Raw genomic sequence first — 6,043 nt, 5'->3', positions numbered from 1 at the left:
GTTTTACCTGTCTCATCTTTACAGTAATGGCCATGGTAGTAAAGCCATTCCACCTCTAGATGGCATCATAGTATGATTTAAATCCTGCAAAGCCCAGTCCTCTTACATCTGATATCTTACAGCTGATGGAGGGCTGAGTAAAAAGAGAATATAAATCAGTGCATCAAAAAATTCAGTGACATACTTTATTAAAGTGTCTACACACATTTCTGCAGCAAGGTGAAGGTGTATGCAGAAGGTCCCATTTGAAGCCACTTAGTATGTAGCTCATTATTTTTGTATGTTGAGTTGACCATGATATGAGCCGAGACAGCACCATGGGCTCACTGGAGCCTGATCTGTACACGGCTGTAGGGTAAATGTGCAGTTCTGATCACTGCCAAGAACGTCGCCTGAGAAAATCAGATTATCTCATAGATTTTGGACTCTGGAGCAGTTAAGAGTAAATCTAAATTTGTTTTTTGTCCCACTGCCCTGCAGGAATGTATTATCATAATCTCCCAACCTTTTATTGCTGAGTAAAGTTGGTGTTTTTTTGGTCCCCTAACTCCAGAAATACCTCTTTTAATGATCTCAACAACCTTCCACCAAAACAACACCAGCTGCCAGAATCACAGCAGTTTTAATAAAACTGGAGAAAGCTGTGTTTAAAAGAAAATTGTATCGCATCCCACTTTAACCACTGAAATTCCTTCCCCAATTCAGAGGTCCCCTCACATCTGCAGCTACTTTATAATGCAGCAGCTGAAACGTGAACTACTGCTAAATGAAGAGATCAGACAGGATATTTCCTGTTCTATCAGCGTCATACCAGTCAAATTCAGAACGGGTGGAAAAAGCGTACTAATCATCACATTTAAAGCACATACAGGGTCGGCTATAGCAGCGCGTTAATTTCATTTGACTGCTCCTTGGTGTAGGTTTAATTTAGTCTGTTATCTTCCTCTTTCTGTTCTTTTTCTTTCTTATTTCTCCTCAAGGAAATTAATAAAACTGATGCTGCATGCTGTTGTCTTTGTTGTTTTTCCTCAGTAAATGTATAATTTATTGTTAGCAGCTGAAAGAAAACACCAGCATTGTTGCTACTGCTGTTTTTTTTTTAATACTGGAAGTAAAACATTGCTGTGGTTTGGTCTGTTGTCCTTTGTGGCTTTTTGGCTCATACCTCTCTGGGGCAGGTTTAGGCTGGGAGGCCCTTTTTGTTTTTCACTGTTTTAACTATGGTGTAAAAACAGTTGAGTAGTCAGGGGCGATTGCTCCTTTGGCTCTGTCTCTCCAGGCGGTCATGAAGCCTTAAACAGACCTCTGTGACTCACGCCATTCATCACAATAAGTGAAATCGTATATCCAGAAAACATGCCGTTAACAGTCACACTGACTGTTAGTGCATCCTCCAGTCCAGTGACTAATGCTGACTCCACAGCGTTTGGAGGTCGGACGTCTTTTACAAAGATCCATTTGATAAAAGGGGCTTTAAGGTTTGGGTCTAGGATAAACACACGCTTTTCATGCCAACCACATGAACAATGAAAACCATCTGAGTTTCAGATAGCTAGATAGATGTCTTTAACAGGCATATCTGTTAACAGGAGGCTGAAACTCAGGGAGCACATTTCTCATGGCTCAGTTGGTCCTTTGTTTGTTATCTTTGGGTTGCGATTGGTGCTTGGATTGACCTCGTTCTGTGAGAAAAAAGAAAGAAAACTCATTAAAATAAATCTCGTTTTCCCAATCTCAGCACTCACTTGTGTGCTTCGCAGCTAAATGAAATATCGCTCTGCCGTGTGTTTTTAGACTAATAAGGCAGAGTGGAAACTGCGGGCCGTCTGCAGCTCGGTGAGCCTTCCCAGATCCCTCCAAATGATGATCCATCTTAAACAAGTGTCTGTTAAGCTTTAAATCAAAAGGCCACTTAGGAACGGACTTAGTTATGGAGCTGTTTGACTGTCCCGGTTTGGGCAAAAATTACTCACGGCGCTTATTTTCAAAGAAAACAGCCCCACATCCTGTCTGTTGATTTGCTGGTTGACACTAACAGAGCTTTTAAGGGCTAATGAGTCACTCTCACGGACATTCCCCAAACAGCAGATGTCTTTCAGCAAACAGCGCTTACAGCCAGCTTCTTCCAGAAATCTTCCGAGCCTGGTGCCACTTTGGTGCTGACATTCGCAGACAGCGAAGCTTCGCTCCGTGACAAAGAGGGCTTTCACTTGTGAAAACCTGCAGCAGCTCTCAGAGGACCACACTGCAGCAGCAGCAGCAGCCCTCGGCCATCCCCAGCCTGCTGGCCAGGCGCTGGAGGTGGTGCAGGCATGAGTGTGGTCCCCTGACCGGAGCCAACGATGTCACCTTCTCTGTTCCAACGACTGACTGCGCCGGGGTTTGGTTTTTGTGGCCTAATCATGCATTTCCATACCCCCACGAGGCTGTGTAAAATGTGAGGGTTCAGTGTGTGGCCAGCTGAGTTATTGGAAGACTTCGGTTGCAGCTCGTCCCACACTGGCAGTCTGTGGGGTGGTTAGGCTTCGACGCTGGAGAGGTAAGCTTGTGACAGGAGAGTGGCCCTGTCGTAAAACAGTGTTGGACTTACGGAACAAGTGTGCTCACAAGGCTAGCTGTTGAATGAGTCTCTTGGAAGAGAGCGCCCGAGCCTGCACTTGATATTTTCAGCGGCGTCAAAGGGCTTGTGTGGTGCGATGGGACACAGTTATCTTTATAATTAGATTGTCTTGGTGATCCAATGAGTAGTTTGCCATTTGTTTTCTTGCCAAGCCTTAGATCAACAGATCAGTACCACTCGCTATAATATGAAGCTACCACCAGCAGGCCGAAAACAAGGAAGCAGAACTAGGTTTCACTAACTTCTGCCTCCAAAGCTCAATATTGAACATGTTATATCTCATTAAGTTAATTAACACAAGAACTCAACTCACAAATTTGAAGCTGTGGCCTTAAGGGCTTCTTCGTGTTGGGAGTATTTTACTTGGGACAGCGTTAGCCTACTCTCCCGCTTGGTGTTTTTATGCCGTTTGGTCTCCGGATAAAAACTAATTAGAGATGTCAAAATGGGAGCTAAAGGTGCAGGTCGGGATATTTTTTAAATAAAAAACAGATGGAGACAGATTCGCCAGGTCTATTTCTGGTCTTATTCTAACCAAAGGGTCTCAAACTTTAATTTGCTTGGGGCCACTGTTGGGATTGTCATCTCACAGGAGGGCCGCTGCAGCCTTCAAGTACAACAAGACTACGCAACATTTCTGAAAACTTTGCTTTAATTTCACTTATTAATGTGATGATACAAAAATGTATATATACATTTAGTGCAGAGCTTGTTCCCCTACTGTTAAATAACTTATTGAAACCTTGAACTGAACTAGCAAATGATATACACTTTGACTTATACACCTGGCAGCACATTTGCTCATGTTTTCTTCATATTTAACGGATACAATGCAAACATAAGAACACATATGTTTGCACAGTTTTGCACAGTGCAAATGCTTTTTTTCCATCCAAAAAAAGGTTCTTTAAACCTTGCACTAGGCTTGCCGTGTAAGTGGGAATGTGCCCATGTTCCCACAGCTCTATGTTCCCACATTTAAAAGATTTTTTTTTTCAAAATTAGGCCCTATGTTCCCACGTTTCCTTATTCATAAATTTACCCTAACCCTAACCATAACCAATTGCTTCCAAAAAATATTGTAGGCGGATAGGGCTTAAATTGAAGGGAAATGTAGGAACACGAAACCTAATTTTGAAAATGTCCTAGAAATGTGGGAACATAGGGCCTAATTTTAAGAGAAGTCTTAGAAATGTTGGAATATAGGGCCGTGGGACCATAGGGCTGACCCCGTGTTGGCGTCTGCGTTCACGTTGTTACACACTGGTGTGTTGGGACTGGCACTGATTGTGTTACTTGCCTATCGCTTCCAATCTTGTTCTGGTAAAAAAAAAATTAATAGTCCAGTGGCCGACACTGCAATTTCAATCTGACAGAGGCGCCTCATCAGAGCAGAGTTGCAGAGAGGGAACGGGAAGTGCTGAAGGCTCATGTATCAGTTCGGTCCAGACTGATGAGAACTACAAAGGTGTTGCCAAATCACATTTTGGGTCCCATTTAGACGGTCTACAACGCATGGCCTAAAGCAGACGGCGCAAGAGCATTAAGGGCTGGTCCAAGTCCATTTGTCTGTTGAAGTGCGGATGATCTGGGTGTCATGGTTGTGTTTTGGGCGTAACGTAAATCAAACTAATCCGAGTGTCGTCTCCCGTTCCTTTAAGTGCCGCGTCCAAGAGAGGGAAAATTGATTGGCTGTCTACAAATGCCGAACACAGCCGCTGGTTTGCTCTGTAGACTCATTTTTGATGAACAGCAGTGGCGCTAACTGAAGACACTGCATTTCCTGTGATGAGTCTACTTCAAAATAAAAGTCAACTTGAGCAAAGAAAAAAAGACTGTGTTATACCAGCATCAGGGGCAGTATGAGACCCCTGTGCTAACGTAAGCTGCTCGCTTTGTCATACAGACATAAGAGTGGTATCTTTCATTGATTTAACTATTTATCTGTATTTGTATGTATTTAAAGGAATATTAAACACAAATCCTATCTTAGAACATGAGCGTAGATATCTTTAAGTTGTTGTGCTAAGCTAATTATCTATATCTTAGGGTACAAACATGAGATGATTATGGATCTTCTTTTCCCTTAACCAAAAAAAAAAGGTTTTAAGGAGCACTCTGTAGTTTAGGGGAAGACATTTTAACCAGAAGAGAAAAATCTTAACTGACTGATTTGTTTGTGCTTAAACAAACTAAACACACGCTCTCTTTGTTTTCATGACAGAATGAACTGAATAAACAAACTGGCCTTAAAGGACAACACAATTTCACACTGTTTTACTTTGTTTATATGTGGCGGACCCTGCCACCTCTCTGGCTTCAGTGTTCCGCGAACCTTATTCTCCCCCAAGAACAGCTAGTTTGTTGAAAATATGATATAATATGTGGGAGTTTGTGTTATTACCTCATTAACATTGTAAATCTTACATTTCTGAGTTTGAATTTCTTGAGCGCCAAAGCGAACGAGCCAAAATGTCAATCAACTTCTTGACAGTCAAACACAGATTTGCATGCGGGCACAAGAAGGCTTTACCTTCAGGAAAACAGACACATGATGAGGTGCTTTGCTGGAACACAAAGAATGGAGAGTGAAAATAGGCAGTTCAGGTCACGAGCCAGACTGTGAGCTGATGATGTGCCCACTCATCTAGAGAAACGTGTTACCGCTCGAAACGAGATGTCTCCGCAGTGTGTTCGCCCGTTCCCTCGTGACCGTACCATGCCGACACAGAGCACACACTGTCACGTCCGTCCTGCCGAACTCTCATTACCGTTAAACGGATTTGCGCTTAATAACTTCAGTCGGAAAAATGTTCCCTGGCGCGTCCTCCCAGAAAAGACTTACTGTATCCGCTTTGAATCAAACAACAACATTTCATCTGGAGGACGCGCAGAAAAAAGATAAGTTGGGAATGTGCTTGTAATCCTAACAAAGCCAAAAAACTAACAAGCCATGTTCTATTTATGTCTTGGTAAACAGTGTAAATCCGCATGGCAAATGAAAGAGATGAGTTCCTTTGAATCTGAACGGACGAGCTGTCTCCCCTGACGTGACCTTAAATGTTCTCAGTTTATTGACTCTTAGTTGTGTAATATCGCTCTGCCAAGTATGGTGACTCATTCAGTTTCGGCTTTAACTGCTGTTCTATTTTAACGTTACAATGCCCATTTTTTTTATGAGACGCCGCCGTCTTTACGCGTTCATAAACATGTCTCTGCGTCCAGCCGGACCGTGATCCGGCTTTGTGTTTCGGCTGCTGTATAAAAGTTGGTTAAAGAGATGGGTGTGAGGGCCATTGTGGTCAGCGAGAAAACACAGCACGATATGAGAGTCTATTTTTGGGTTCGGAGTCCAAGCGGCTTTTGGATACAGTGCTGTTGTTGAAAGCAGACCCACCACTTCAACCGTCCCCCCCACCCCCG

This window comes from Acanthopagrus latus, chromosome 21 (genome assembly GCF_904848185.1).
Source record: "Acanthopagrus latus isolate v.2019 chromosome 21, fAcaLat1.1, whole genome shotgun sequence".
Taxonomy (NCBI): Eukaryota; Metazoa; Chordata; class Actinopteri; order Spariformes; family Sparidae; genus Acanthopagrus; species Acanthopagrus latus.
The sequence above is the reverse complement of the archived record's forward strand: the minus strand, read 5'-3'. Positions refer to the sequence as shown.